The following is a 16,659-nucleotide window of genomic DNA, read 5'->3' on the forward strand; positions in this document are numbered from 1 at the left end:
GGTTTCCTTTGCTCCGTAAATGTGAGAAATAAACTTCTCTTTTTAATAATTTATCCAATCTATAGATAGTATTGTGCCATAGAAGCTCAAATATTCTAAGAAAAAAATTTTAATCTAATTCTGAGTATTCATTTTAACTTACCAGGACAAAAATCTCAACATAAAAATATGGCAAATGTTCCAATTTTACTGCCAATCAGTCTTAGTCTCTTTCAAAGGCATATAGCAAATCTTTTGTGTGGTGTCAATAATATTTTGTAACAATTAGACAATAGAAAACTTACCCATAGTAAATGTTGCATACCTATGGGTTTATAAATAAATATCAGTGCTGTGAAGCAAATGCAAACTCACTTCTCATTGTGAGATAAAATAAAATTAGGACTTTAAAAGAGCAATTAAAAATCTGAAGATTAACTTTCAAGGTTTTGTTTTTGAAAAATTATTTTTTAAAAAGCCTTTCAAGTTGTTGAACAGCAACCTGTGAACTATCCTGTTATATACTGGAAGATATTCTTGAGCATTCTAGCTTCTTTTATAACGGCAATTTCATGAGCAAACATCAAGCAAATTGTACTAAATGCTAATAATTATGATTTTGGCTGAAGTTTGCACAGAAATAGACAAATTATTTCCAGTAGAGAATAACCAATTAATACTAAGCTCTGAAGACTGGGCTTGCTATGTAATTTTCCTGGTGCCCAGGGAAAAAAAGTGGGTGTTAGAAAATCACTAGAGATACTCAGTATATGGGTTACAGTTGAGCCATGCAAGCTTCAAGGGACTGATAGTAGAAAGCTTAATAGAGTAGCTGCAGGGCACTTAAAGCCAAAAGAGCCATGTTTCCTTAAAAGGCACACTGTATTGTTTTCACATCAGTAAGTTTTTCATCAAATTAGGTGTCTACTACATGATGAGGCTAGTTCATTATTAGGTCTGAGAAACACATTTGTTCCTGTAAAATGTACTTTCTAGATGAAAATTAGCATGAAATGTAAAAAATCATGCTAGGGCAGAATTAGATAGAAATGAAATTGTCACATGCATTTTCTCCAATTAACTGAGAACTTTCACCATTTTGCACACAATTAAAATGTAATCTATGACACCAGAGTTCTAAAAAGAGAAAAGGAGGAGGGTGGGTTGCTTATAAAACATATAGAAAAGGCAAGAGGTTCCAAAATTTGGCTCAGAAACAAACCTACAGATTCAAACAATTGAGCAAACCTCAAGTAGGATTAATGCAAAAATATTCCATAAAACTGATGGAATATATATGCCAAATTTCAAAGGTAATGAAGTAAAGCTACTATGCCATGGTGATCATTTCTAGTCTTGCCTCGTAAGTAGACACAGGGACACATTTTTTCTATCAGTGTGATCGTTTTACAGTGACCATCTGTGCAGTTTGCCCTGGGACACCAGAGGAAGAAACCTAGAAAGGGTAGCTCAGCCTAAAGCTGAATGGACCCAAAAGAAAGGGCCTTGGAAAGGGGTTGTAAAAGGAATTTACTAAAAAGTAAAACCATGAATAAGGACCAAAAAAGCTGAATGTATGCCATTTTCAATATGATCCACATAAAGATAAAAAAATAAAATAAGCTGAAACAATATGGTGTGAATAAATATACATTTGATATTATTAAACTGCAACTTGTAAAGTGGATAGTGGGAGGTAAGACAAGGGAGTATACTGGGAACTATGCCATTATTTGAAAGATTTGAAATGAAGTAATGAGAGTTGTGAGTTTGCCAAGGAATTCAGTAAAATGCTGATGATTCCATCATTGTGTGACTGGAGGAGTAGGAGAGGAAAGTCTCTGTCTTCTCTTCCAATCATCCTGACCAACCTCATGTGGTCACAGTAATCAAAACTTATGGAATCAGATATGAAATGTTGGCTAAAATGTCTTTAGCTTTCTTAATGGAAATGATGACATATTTATTATCTGCCATTAATACTAGGACACCACTTCCAGTTTCTTGGTCTGCAGTATACGGTCATCAAGGACCATCATTTAAACAAGCTTTGTTGTAAGAAAAAGAATATGAATGTATTATTAGGCATCTGAGTAGAAGTTAATACTGAGGTGGAAGAAGTTCTTTGGAAGGCAGGATGTCTTCCAAAGAAGGCTGGATTAGTTTAAATGTGGGTAAAGCTGATCAAGATAATTAAATTGTCATTGATTTTAAATTATGAAAGTCTTAAAAATAAAGTGATTCAATAATGTTTCATCAAAGTACATCATGGAGGAGCCTGTGGAGAGAAGGCCTGTTCACCTCCTAGTGTCCAGGAAGCAGAGAGAGCAGGAGGAGCCAGGGTCTCTAAATCTCCTGTAAGAACACACCCCAATGACCTAACTTCCTTCCAGTTGTCCCCACTTTCTAAATATTTCATCGCTTCCCAATAGCTCTGAAGACCAGGGGTTAAGCCTTCAACACATGGGCCTTTAGAATACATGCTACATCTATACTATAGCAACTATAAAGCAGGTTAAATCAAGGATTCAATTTTTTATTTATCTGATCACAGATGTATGTCCTATATTTTAGTACTAGTATTTGGTGTTTAGTGTTAAAACTATTTGTAATATCAATCAATAAACCAATAGAAATACACAAAGTAGGTTGAGATATTACCACTACTTAACAAAGCTAGTCTTATGGTAACAAGGAAAGAAGATGGAAATGGCCAGATGCTATTTTTCCAACACTGTTCTTGAAGGAAATGATTTTCAAACTATAAACGTCAGAACAAACCCAATTATTTCAAGATTGAGATGTTTTAGATAAATTACCATTTGACAAATAATGCTCAACGTAAACATTCCCACTCTCTCTGTATAATACTTATGAGGATAGAAAAAGTACTCACCTCCAAATCAATTACTGTGAATTTATTAAACGAATATTGGTAGCTGAGATAGGAAAACACACGTTCAAGGACAGTCTCTACAATGCAACAATACTCTCAGCAGCCTAGCGAGACACTGTTTCAAAATAAAATATAAACAGGGCTGGGGATATAGCTTGGCAGTAGACTATCCCTGGATTTAATCTCTAATACCAAAAAGCAGAAAAAAATAATCATGGAGTAAATTTTACCAAAAAGAATGGAGGGAGGAATGAGACTACAAGATGACAGAAGTGGAATAAAGTTTAAGGCTGAACTATTTTTATAAAACTCATTGGTTATTATCCATTATCTGCCCATGTATTTCAGAAGTGTAAGGTCTCTGTTAACCATATAAGCATGTATTCATTTCTTGGATACTAAAGATTTTTAGTGTTAACCTTGTTCAAATAAACAATGCTTCCTGACAGTTACAATTTCTGATATATCATTATAGAAAAAACAAAAACAAAGTATTATCAGCAGTGTGTTAGGCAGAATAATGGCCCCCCAAGTATGACCACATTCTAATACATAAAACCTATGTATCTTATATGGAAAAAGGGACTTTATAGTTATGATCAAGTGAAGGATTCTGAGTGTGACATTATCTTGGATTATCCAGATAGACACAAAATATCCATAAGGATTCTTATAAGTACACACAAAGTGTAAAAGACCAAAGGAAAATGTTTTGTATTGGCAAAAGCATAAATAGGAGGGATGTGTTTTGAAGATGAGGGAAAGGAATACAGGAAAGGAATATAAGCACCCATGAAATAAGGAAAATCATAAGGAAATGGACTCTCTCCTCATAACCTCCTGAAGACAAGCAAGCCCTGCTCATACTGTGACTTTGGTCTAGAGAAACTGATTTGAGACACCTGACTTTCAGAAAAATGAAGAGTAAATCTGTGTTCTTTATTGCATTTGTGGGAATTTTTGAGATTGCATTTGAATCTGTAGTAATTTGTTTACATTAGCAGTAAGAAATACATATAATCATTATAGTCTGATATTATAAATATTACATGCATGGCTTTGAAAATGTGGACAATTACTGCTGGCTGATGGGATAACTTCTTTATACTTGTTAATATTTTTTCAAAAAGTTCTACAGTGAACTTATATTGCCTTAAAATTTGGAATAAATGCAATACATTTTATTAATTAATGAACATATATAGAATTGTGAGTTATTTTCATTTTTTGTAAAGTTTAGATGCTATAGAAATCTTTTTTAGCCATAAAGAAGTTTCATTTTAATATTATTTTTAAATATTTTTATCGGTGCATTGTAATCATACATCTTAAGGGCAGGCATGGTGGTGCGCACTTGTAATCCCAGCATTTGGGAGGCGGAGACAGGAGGATTGTACAGGTTTGAAGCCAGCCTCAGCTACTTAGTGAGGCCCTTTGCAACTCCGAGAGACTCTGTTTCAAAATAAAGAATAAAAAATAGGGCTGGATATGTCGCTCAGAGGTAGAATGCCCCTGGGTTCCATCCCCACTACCACACACAAAAAGAAAAGATGATAGAGGCATACATGCACACATCACTCGCTTAGCTCCTCCATTCTCTCCCCACTCCCTCCTTCTCATGTTTGGTTCAGTGATTGACTTTGATATGTTTGTGAATGCACTTCATGTACATTAGGGAACTTCCCTTTTTTCCCCTCCCATGCCTCCTCCGTTAGGTTGCTGTGTTTGCACATCTATAGTTTCTCCTTCTTCTTCTAGAGTTCCTCCTATGACCCATTTCCTCCCTAGCTTCCAAATGTTAGGGAGAGCATCCACTATCATACTTTTTGTGAATGACTAATCTCATTTTACATAATGTTCTCCAGTTCCATTAATTTCCCCCCAAATGACACAATTTTGTTTTCCATTATGGCTGCGTAAAATTCTGTTGTGTACATATCCCATAGTTTTGTAATCCATTCATCTGTTGATGGACACCAAGTGCCATTGGCAACTTTCCTGCTGCAAGCCTGGTTCTCTGAGTCTCTTTCAGTCTATGCATATGGCAGACCCAGCAAGTTTATTGCAGCTGCACAAGTTTCTGTGGGGACCACACTGGGCATTCTCCTATGGGGATGGCAGGTTCCCTTATGTTGTTGCTGAGCACCACCCTAGATCTCTGGAGAACATGGTGAGCTCAACCACCATGCTGCAAGTCATACCTGGTGTGTGTGCAGAAGGAACTGATGGCTTATAATTTTAATGAGCTGCAGCCACTTACTTCATTTCAAGTTGTTGGCTTTTTCCTGTAAGTCTCTGGCAGTCTGGCATGCTGAGGCCCACATCCATTGGAGGTGGGCAGGACTCTTTTCTGCTCTCTGATCTGACATCTAGATTTTTTATGCCACCATTCACTTGTGCACTTTTTAAATTTATGATGTTTTGTTTCTTTTGTCAGAATGCTGTTTTCATGGCAATAGAGGCCCAGTGTCAGCAGGACACATACGGGCTGCTTCCCTTGGTTGCTATCTTACTGGAAGTCTTCTGTGTGAAAAAACTGGAACTGTTATGCACTGCCAGTAGGGATGGAAAATAATTCAGCCCTTTGTGAAAACAGTATGCAGCCTCCCAGTTCTTGCATGGGAAACCCAGACCCCGGACATTTCAACATCAGAAGAATGAACAAAGCTTGATTTTGAGCATGGACAAGGAGCTTAATCTACCATTTCCTAGGTCAACAATAGAAATCTTAAGGACAATCTTTTCTTCATTCTGGATTCCCACTGGTAAAATTATTTTGTTTTCTTTTCTCTTATTATATTGTATGTTTGTCTATTATTTTTCATAATGTATTCTTATATTCATGATTTTAGCAACTAATTATCTGTTTAAATATATTGCTACTTTTAATTCATGCTACTTCCTTTTTGTAATCATAGATTCCTACTCCCTTGCCTCATCTACTGCCCTGACCATGACTTTAAAGAAAGGTGTTAATTGGTGATTTTTCGCTTATGTTAATTCTAATTTTACAACTTCACAATGTCTTTTCTGGAGACCTTCTTAGGACAACAATGCACGCTTCTTGTGATTGTTGTTCCTATCCTTATTAGGTTTTTAGGTTAAGTAACATAATCTGTTTGAATGATTATTCTCATATTTTCCTAAAATTTATCTGTATTTTTAGCTTACTGCATTACCATAAGTTTTAACATATTCCTATATCTTTATGGAAAAATCAAAAGTTAAAGAAAGCTTTTCCAGATGTTCCTGGGCCAGTGCTGATCCTTCTTGATATTGTTTCAGTGGTTTCTTCCCAGGTTCTGTAGAAGTGACTTGACCACTGCTCTTCACATTCAATTCCAATAATCTTCCAATTTCTTAATAAGGACTCCCTTAAACCCACACAGCAACTATGAAAACATTTCCAAATGTCCTGTGCCATGTATTTTTCATCTCTACTCCATTAACCATATCAGGAAAAAAATGTACTGAAATATCTATTCTCAAAGGATAATTTTTATTTTGTGTTTTTATTTTTATACTTACAACAAGAAAGAATGTAATCAGGTTTCCTGAGTAATTTCTCTGATCTATACTGTTAGTTTCTCACATGCAGATAAAAAATTTATTAATAAAAATGTCTTAATATTTTAATAGAACATAATAAAATGTTTCACTTACATTGGGATATAGATAGTTTATGGGTGCTATAGTTTGCAGAAATGTCCCCTAGAAGTCCTCATGCAAGAGTCTTGAGGTCCAGGTTCAGGCAGGGGGAGGTGCTCTGTACCTTTTGGAAGAGGGATTTTTTTTGTGGGAAGTCTTTACGTCCCTGGGGGCATGCCCTTGAAACAGATGTGGGATGAGCCCTTCTGTTCTGTTCCTCTTAACCAAGATATAAGCAGTTTACTCTACCACATACTGCCCACTATTGCCATCTGGCTTGCTCATCAGAAGCCCAAAACAATTTATCTACCCAAATTTGGGCTAGAATATCCAAAACTATGAGCAAAAATAAATCATCTTTTTATAAATTATAACTGGTATTTTGTTACAGTAATGGAAAGCTGACTAAAAAAATGGTCTTCTTCTGGTATTATGCCTATAAGTGTTATGAATTTTCTTCAAATCTAAGATTAGTGTCTTTATATTTAATATAATATATATATATATATATATATATATATATATATATATGGTAAAAAAATAGTTTGGGGGCTGGCCTGATATGCCTCTCATCCTAGCTAAGCTTTTGGACCTTGGGCCGGGAAAGGAGGGTGAAACCTTAAATCTGGCCTCCGAGATCTCACTGTGATCCCCTAAGGCTCTTTAGTCTTAACTCATGTGGTGGCAGTTGGGAGGAATCACTGGGAACCTAGGTCTGGGGACCCCAGTTCCCTCTGGAACTGGGGGCACTCAACCATTTAATGGTCCCCCATGTCCTATGAGCCAGGCCTCGGAGGCCCTTTTTGGCCTCGTGGTTGAGGTCAGTTACATCAGAGATGCCCTTGCTCTCCACCCCTAAAGACTTGAGCCTAGGCTTTGGTGCTGCGCCAGAGTTCTTTCATGGCTTTTGCCCATCTGTCTTACCCTTTTCAAGACACTATTAATCTGAATTGGCAGCCTGCAGTAGTAGACTTTGTCTTGAGGATATACCGGGTAAAGAATTAACTAAGAATGCCAGCATTTATCATTTGAGTTGGTGATACAGCTTTAAACTCAGCCCGTAAAAACTGCTTATGGATAGATCCAACTTTAAACTCCCTTTTCCCCATTGGAGGCTAATCTGGGTGGTCTTGGAGGTTAAAGAACAGCTGAAGATAAGCTATTTTTATTCATCTTTTCTCCTTTTTCTTTAGCATTTTGGGATCAAACTTTTCCCAGTTTTTGGAGGACCCATGCTAGTGGTGATCTGGCTTCCACTTTGGATGGATGGGATTCCATCTGAGAGAGAAAGGGTGGGGTTTTAGTGGCCTGTCTGGGCAAGGTTGGTGTGTGTGTGTGTGTGTGTGTGTGTGTGTGTGTGTGTGTCCCCTTCCCAGAGATTCCCGATCTAAAACCAATTACCTTAGCATTTAGGATATTGCTGGAATCCCGTCTAAGACAGAGAGAGTTATTTTGTGCTCAGAAGGTTACCCTTCTGTCCCTGCACCCTGTGTGTGTGTGTGGGCCTCATAAGGGTGGCCTCATTTTCCACCAGTTTGCTGCCCACCAGGAGGGTATTAAATGGGAAGGGGCTTTGCCACCCTTTCCCCTTGCTCCATATTCCCCTGTCCAATTGAGCTGCATGGCCTTTCTCTGTCCAGATGAGGCTCCCTGCATTCCCTAAAGCTAAGAGCTCGGCCGGGGGCAAATTCAACCAAGCACTTGTGTATGAGCGTTCCTGAAGGTGGTTCAGGGCTCAGCCAGGATGGGATGTAAGAGCGTGAGTCTGAGCCTCCCCAGACCCTGTCTCTTCTAATCCCACCCTCTCCTTTCTCCCCTGGATGAGGTAATGCTACCAGCTGATAAAACACTGTATTTTTCAGAATATTTTTCAGTGACCCAGAATGGGTAGTCACTGTTTTTAATATTCTGCCTCAGACAGTTGTATCAGCTAGGTAGGGATAGAAGCCTTAAACTGCCGATAAATCCGAGCTAGCCACAGATTTCTTTTACAGGGGCCAGTAACAGCCTAGTTGGTTGGAGACTAATCTGGTGGCACTAGGACCCTGTGAATCCTATGTCACTGGAGTTGCATCTGGGATGGTCAGGCTCTCTTAGCTGCCTAGAGTTCACAAACATGTTTGGCTAATTGCCTCTGGCCACTGGGTGTTCAGGGCCTCTGGGGTACTCGAACTTCCAAGGTTTACAGACCAACAGGGCACACATGGCCGTGGTTGGTAATGGCCATGCTTCTAGGTGCTGCACTAGAAGCAAGCTGGCTTATCTTCCTAGAACCTGTTTCCCATATATATAACATTTATGTAACTTTATAAATGGAAATGCATTTTTATGATTTTATTGGTGCACTTTAGTCTCACATATTGACAATGACATACATAAAGCATAAGAGCAATTGTTTAAATTATTTGAAAAATAAACCTGAATCAAAGTAAAAATAAATGGTTATATAACATTTAATTAATTCCAGATAGCCAGATTAGTTTGTTGGAATGAAATAGTCTGAGAAATCTAAATGGTAATATTTTATTTCAACTTGCTCACTGTAGTTGTTTAACTGTAGGGGATACAACTTGTAGGTTGTAACTTATTGGTTGCTGTGACAATATTAAAAGGTGAGTTCTTGTGGTGTGTGGTGGCACACATGTGTAATCCGAGTATTTGGGAGGCTGTGACCGGAGGATTGTGGTTCGTGGACAGTCTCAGCTACTTAGTGAGGCCCTTTGCAACTCAGTGAGGCCCGATTTCAAAATAAAAAATAGGGCAGGGGGTGTAGCTTGGAGGTCAATTGCCCCTAAGTTCCATCCCTAGACCCTCAAAAAAAAAAAAAAATGAGTCCTTTAGGAGGAAGTGGGATTGGGATTTTTATAAAAAGCCCTAAAGAAGTTGGTTTTCTCCATTCCTTCATTCCTTTCTCCCTGTGAAGACAGTGCTTGTTCTGACGAATGCAGTAATATGGTGCTATTACATCCCCTGCTCTTCTGCATACTTGCCCAGCTAGAATCTAAGAGACATTATTTTTTAGTTTTCCATTCTCATCATTTACCATAACCTCCACTGATCACTGATTCTGTTAATTCTCCAAGTTTTAAACTCCACGATGTGTTGTGAATGAAGTCATTTCCTTAGAGAAGAGATTAGAAACTGTGTGTGTGTGTGTGTGTGTGTGTGTGTGTGTGTGTGTGTGTGTGTGGTGTACACGGTAATTATATATTTATTAAGGGTCAAAGTGATACAAGCATACATGCACACAGCCCTTGGTGTGTTTCCCTCCAGATTTCACCCTACTACCCTCCCCTCCCTGTTCATATTAGTGAGATTGGTAGTGATTATTTCATATGAACTTAGAATTATCTAAGCTGTTGCCTTCATCAGTTCTTCTTTCCCCCTCCTTACCTCTTTCAGCTTCTTCCACTAGTCTCCCTCCTCATTTATCTAAAGTCCCATTTATTTCCTATTTTCTCTCTAGCTTTTATATACGAGAGAAAACATCGAAGTTTTGACTTTTTAGGACAGATGATCTCACTTAGCATAATATTCTCTGGATTATCTTGCCTCTTTCCCAAGGCAAAATTTCAAGCAGGACTCTGGAATGGAAACAGTGGCAGGCTTCTCTGAGTGGCATCTGTGCTGTAAGAGTCCAGCATTCAGTGTGACGAAACCAGAAGCCAGATATGCTCTGGCTTTCCTCTCCAGGTGAGAAACTACCATGTTCCAAGTGGGAACAGTGGCAGTCCAGGTCCACATCATGTGCCCAATGCAGAGCCTCCATTTTGCCAATAGGGAGTGGGTGGATGTAGGAAGAGAGCCCCTACTCCTCAACAAATTGAGGCAAAAAATAGCTGGGGGTGAAATGAGAAATGAAATGGTTTGATTTTTCTTCTTCCTGGGTATAGGGCATAGAAAGCCCTGGGATTAGCTGGAACAACTTCACATGGGATATTTGCCTCGCTGAGATAAGAGAGTTGGTGATATGGACCGACTTTAGCTCAAATATTAGCAACTCTTACCTTTCTCGCATAATTTTTACAGTTTTTCTTGAAAAGTTTCTTCATTTGTGATTTTCCCTTAGGTCCATTTTCAGAACTGTTAAATAGTTGTTTGTAAACACAATTCTTAACACTTTCTCTAGGGAGCTGGTTAGGAGAGCTCCTCACACTGTCACATTGCAAATTAACAATCAACGTATTATTTTTTACAAGTGTCTGTGAATCTACAATTATCTAAAACTAAAAGATTATTTAAAAGATCATAAAACAACAAAGCAAGTAGTTTTGCAGAGTAATCGTTCATCCATTTCTCTAGTTTCAAGGGATCTCTAAGTAGACTAGCATGTTTTTATTCCTGTATCTCAATTGCAAATAGCAGGTTGCTTTTGATCATGTTCATAGAATTTATATAATAAAGTTTATCAATAATAGGCTAAAGGAGAGGCAAAGACAGGAGGGTTGTACAGATTTGAAGGCAGCCTCGCTGGCTTAAGAGACACTGTTTCCAAATAAAAAATATAAAAATAGGTCTGGGAGTGTAGCCTGGAGGTAGAAGGGTTTCCAGGAGCCCCAGTACCACCACTAATTAATAATAATAATAATAATAATAATAATAATAATAAGCTAAACGATAAGATCACAGACTATATGTTAAATGCCCAGCACCTGATATTTTCATTGTTTCTTAAATGAATTACTGAATTTCCAGCTAAAGAAATGGAATAAGTCAGGTCAGCATTATTGGTGTTAGAGTTTTCCTTTGATATCATCATCTTAGTCCTTCTAATTCCTCACCACTACTATCATTTCAATTTATAGTTTTTAGAGCATCATGTGCTAAAGTCACTCAGAGACTCTTCTAAAATAGTTGTCATGGTCTGTTTTATAAACTTGCTGGGTAAAATAGTTACACTAGCAGTACTATTTTGTAGACTTTTATGCAATATACTTGTGTGCCTGTGACCATCTGTTTTTCAGAGATTCTTATTCTATGGATTTTTTTCTATCTTGTTGTCTCTTATTTAAGAAGAGAAGTGCAAAGAGGCTGCTCAGTTGTAGATGCAGCTGGCTGAGCCCCTGAAGCGAGAAGGGGGGCTGGTGATGGCCAGCACTGGAGAGCTGGGTTCTTAGTGACTTCAGCCTAATCAGAAGGCCAAAGCCTCTTTGAGACCTCTACTCCTCTCACATTTTATTTTCTTTTGGGCTAAGTCTGATTTGTCTTTTGAAACATTAGCCAACCTTGAACATTTCCTCACAAAGCACATGTGGAAGTTGATTTCCATGTTGTAGTGGTTATCACGTTCGCATCACAAAAAACATGTGGATAGCTAAAACCAGATTGGCAATGCTTCTCTTACCTAGAAAGGTCTTATTAAAAAATTTGTCTATTCTAAAATTAGCCAAAGTATAGAGGGAGGGAAGATATTTTAATGTATTCATGAAGAGGCCCTCAGGTTTTCATTCCCAGTTTACTGAACTATAGATATTATATAAAGTTTTAAAATGATGTTCACTCTCATAGCTGCTTATGAGTAACTGGGAAATAGGAGAGACCAGAGGACTATTGGGGCAGAGACACTGGGGTTAGCAATTCACCTCTTAACATCTTGACTCTTTATTCTAATTATTTGTTACACACATGTTCTCCTCAAAAGTTTCCCTGCTCCCAAGGCAGGGATTTACTCTTATAAATTGACAAACCTAAAGTTTTGAAAAAAAACTGCCTAAAATATATTAGTGACAATAAATAAGTATTATTCTAAGAACTTTTGTTCCAATAAAGAAAAGAAGGTTTGTGGTGAATAAAGCCACACACTGCTATATCTCACCTTTGTTTCTAGAGTCAGCAGCACCAAGGAAAGGCAGGATGGGGCCCGTGTAGGCAGGTGTCAGCTTTGCTGCGGGGGGGCCAGGTTGTTATCCTGGTGTTGCTATCTTTACTGCAGGGCTCAATACTCTGCATCCTCTCTGGACAAGTACATGGGAGGCGCAGGCTTTCTCACTTCCTTCTAAGATGTGGTTTGATTTTTCCAACGCAATGTGGAGAGCAAGGCCATGCTCCACATGTGAGAGCCTGTGCAGGATTCCTCCCCCTTCCGGCCACAGTCATCCTGGAGCCTGGATCAGAGAGGACTGTCTGTCTGATGAAAACCCTGACAAACTAGGAAGAAGAGAGGATCATCACCTCTGTATGATTATACAAACACCTTTTCGAGTTATTGCTCATTTTCAATTCTATAATTGAAAATGTAATAGTTTATATTGTTTTTCAAAGTGAAAAATCAATTAAACTGCAGAGAAGATCAGCAAGAGACGCTCTGGACAGCTAAGACTGAGTTTGGCTGCAAAATCACTCTGGGTAACAGCCAGAGTGTTCAGTTGGCAATTTAGTTGGTTGATTATACTGTCAGAAAGAAATATTGATTTTCTGCAATTTTATTCATTTTATGTCCAGTTTCACAACTCATCTTACAGTTTCTTACAATTATTGATACATACTGTAACCTACAGTGTATTAGTGAACTCTTTGGAGAAGATCCTGTATCTATCTAACAAACATGAGAAATGTTTGATATAAGAAGTACATGAATGAAAATGTTTATAATATCACAACAGACTCTTATAAATGAAGAAAGGATATAGGCTTAATATTTGTTTTACTCTCTCCTTAAGTTATCCTGCAACACTGAAAGATAAACATAAATACAATCACAAATAGTATGCCTATTAAGGTATCTACCTATTACTTTAAAGTGTAATTTTAAATATTGATTATTCAACATGATTAATCTCCCTTTTTTGTTTTTCCCTGTAGTACTAGGGATTGAACCTAGGGCCTTGCACATGCTAGGCAAGTGTTCTACACTGACTTACAATTCTTAGTATACTCAGTCTTCCATAGGCATACGTTCTACATCTAAAGATCCAAAAACATTGGAGAAAGAAGAGACTGAATCTATATTGAATATGTATGTACTTTTTTCTTTTTCAATATTCTCTAAACAATATAGTAAAATAACAATTTACATAGCATTTACATTTTGTTACATATTATAAATAATTGAGAAATCATTAAAGCATATAGCAGGATGTGCACAGATTCTCTATATAAATACTGCCTTGCCATTTTATATGAGAGTTGAGCATCCATGGAGGGTTCCTGAAATTAGCCCACCACTGACACCAAAGAACACCTATACTTGATTTAATGGTATATCTCAGACAATGCTACTAAATGAAAAAAAAAGATTAATTCTTATTTTTATGAATAGCTGATTAAAATATGTTTACTTCCTTTTTGTATTTTATTTTTCTTCTAAAGTGACTATCAGGAATATTACCATCTTTATACTCAGAAATAAGAATAATTGTTGGGCATGGTTATCCAAGTTTGTAATACCAGTACTTGAGAAGCTGAGGCAGGAAGATCACAAGTTCAAGGACAGCCTCAACAAGGTATCAAGACACTCAGGTATGTAGTGAGATCCTGTTTTAAACCAAAAAAATAAAATAGGGCTGTGGTTGTGGCACAGAGGTAAAATTCCCCTGTATTCAATCCCCTTCAATCCTCAGTACAACAAAATAAAAGAGAAAGAAGCTGGGCGTGGTGGCACATGCTTGTAATCCCCGCGCTTGGGAGGCTGAGACAGGAGTATCGTGCAGGTTCGAAGACAGCCTCAGCTGGTTTAAGAGACCCTGTTTCCAAATGAAGTATAAAATAGGTCTGGGAGTGTAGTCCGAAGGTAGAAGGCCCCTGGGTTCCATCCCCAGTACCACCCCAAAATAAATAAACAAACAAATAAATAAATAAATAAATAAGAAAGAGAGAGAGAGAGAGAAGAAAATAAGAATCATTAAAAGTATACACTTACATCTTAGAACTAATCAACAACGATGATATCTAATACTATTTTAAATGTTACTTGTATAAATTCCATGGTGTTTCTTAACAACCCCCAAATCCCAATAAGATAGGAACTGTTATTGTTAGTTTAATAAGAAGTTGGGATATAAAGGATGTTCTAAATAGTGCACTTGGATAAACATGAATTCATTTTTTATGTATTTCTTATTTCCTCCATACATTCTACAGAGGCTCCAGAAAATCTGCCCCCAATTCAAGAAAATAGAGAAATGAAGAGTCTAGGATGGAACAGGCATGTGTTATGGCCCATGCTGCAGTAGATACGAGCTGTCGTTATTCTACTTTAAAATTTTTTATTGGTGCATTGTAGTCATACATCTTAATGGAATACAAGATGGTAGAGACATAAATGTACACAATAATCCAATTAGCCCTTACCCAATTCCCACTCCATTCCCACCCCTCCCTTCTTCTCATTTTTGGCTTAGTGATGGACACTGATATGTTTGTTAAAGTACATCATGTGCATTAGAGAATTTCCCTCTCCCCCTGTCATCCCCTCAGGTTGTCTTATTTGCTCATCTATAGTATTTCCTTCTTCAGCTAGAGTTCCTCCTATGACCCATTTTCTCCCTATGTTTCTGCATATTAGGGAGAACATCCAATTTCTTATTTTTTTTGTGACTGACTAATCTCACTTAACATAATGTTCTCCAACTCCATCAATTTCCCTGAAAATGATGTAATTGTGTTTTTTGTTATGGCTGAGTAAAATTTCATTGTGTAAATATCCTATAGTTTTGTAATCTATTCATCTGTTGATGGACATCTTGGCTTGTTCCAAAGTTTGGCAATGGTGAAATGTGCAGCTATAAACATAGATACACCTGCATTAGTTTGGTAGTTCAGGTTTCTTTTTTGGGGGGGAGGTTAAATACCCAGAAGTGGTATTGCTGGATCAAATGGTAGATTTGCTCCTATTCTTCTGAGGATCCTCCATACTGTTTTCCAAAGTGGTTTCACTAATTTCTAATCCCACCAACAATGTATTAGAGTTCCCATTTCTCCATATCTTTACCAGCATTTGTTATTGTTTGTGTTTTGAATGTTTGCTATTCTAGTTGGAGTTAAGTGAAATCTCAGGGTAGTTTTAATTTGCATCTTTGATTGCTAATGATGTTGGACATTTTTCATGCATTTATTGGCAATGTAAATTTATTCTTCCATGAAGTATCTATTTAGTTGACTTGCCCATTTTTTGACTGTTTTCTTGAGTGCCAAGTTTCTTGAGTTTTCTGAATATTCTAGATATTAGTCCTCCACTGGTGGAATGGTTGGCAAATATCTCTCATCCTATTGGCTCTCAGATAAGGTTTTTGATAGTTTCATTTGCTGTACAGAAGCTCTTTAGTTTCATACAATCCCATGTATTGATTCTCTTTTTAGTTTTTTGTGCCTTTGGGGTATTTTTGAGAAAGCTTTTATCTGTGCCTATGTTTTGCAGTGTTGAACCTATGCCCTCTTCAAGGAGCCTCAAGATCTCTGGTCTAATTTATAAGTCTTTGACTCATCTTGAATTGACTCGTGTAGGGTGAGAAAGTGAGATTTACTTCCAGTTTTCTGTACATGTTCAATCAGTTTTGTCAACACCATTTATTGAACAGGCTATCTTTTTTTCAGTGTATGTTTTTGCTCCTTTTGTCAAAAATCAATTGGCTGTGTGTTTCTGAGTCTTTTATTCTGCCCCATTGGTCTATGTATCTGTTTTTGTGCCAGTACCATTCTGTTATTATTACTATGGCTTTGTAGTGTAGTTTAAAGTCAGGCATTGTGATTCCTCCTGCATGGTTTTTATTGCTGAGAACTACTTTGGCTATTCTGGGTTTTTTGTTGTTCCAAATAAATTTGAAGACTGAGTTTTCTATGTCTATGAGGAATGATCTTGGTAATTTAATGGGTATTGATTTGAATTTATACATCACTTTTGGAAGTATGACCATTTTGGTATTTTTTCTGCCTATCCATGAACATGAAAGATCTTTCCATCTTCTAAGATCTTCTTTGATTTCTTTTGTTCAGTGTTTTATAATTTTCTTTGTAGAGGTCTTTTAGCTACTTGGTTAAGTTTATTCCTAAGTATTTTATTTTTTGTGAGAAATCCTGAGTGGAAGTGGTTTCTGGATTTCTTTTTCAGTGGATTTATGGTTGGTATACAGAAAAGTTTCCAATTTTTAAAAATTAATATGTATCCAGACACTTTGCTGAATTTGATGATCAGTTCTATA

At 37.2% G+C, this 16,659-nt stretch overlaps 1 pseudogene across 1 annotated transcript in view; it reads right to left on the reverse strand.

Moving 5' to 3' along the window:
* LOC308258820 (barrier-to-autointegration factor-like) overlaps positions 1 to 16,659 on the reverse strand; it is a 93,938-nt pseudogene that overhangs the window by 22,017 nt on the left and 55,262 nt on the right. The gene's annotated exons all lie outside the window — the stretch shown is intronic.

This window comes from Muscardinus avellanarius, assembly GCF_963383645.1.
Source record: "Muscardinus avellanarius genome assembly, chromosome: 2".
Classification (NCBI taxonomy): domain Eukaryota; kingdom Metazoa; phylum Chordata; class Mammalia; order Rodentia; family Gliridae; genus Muscardinus; species Muscardinus avellanarius.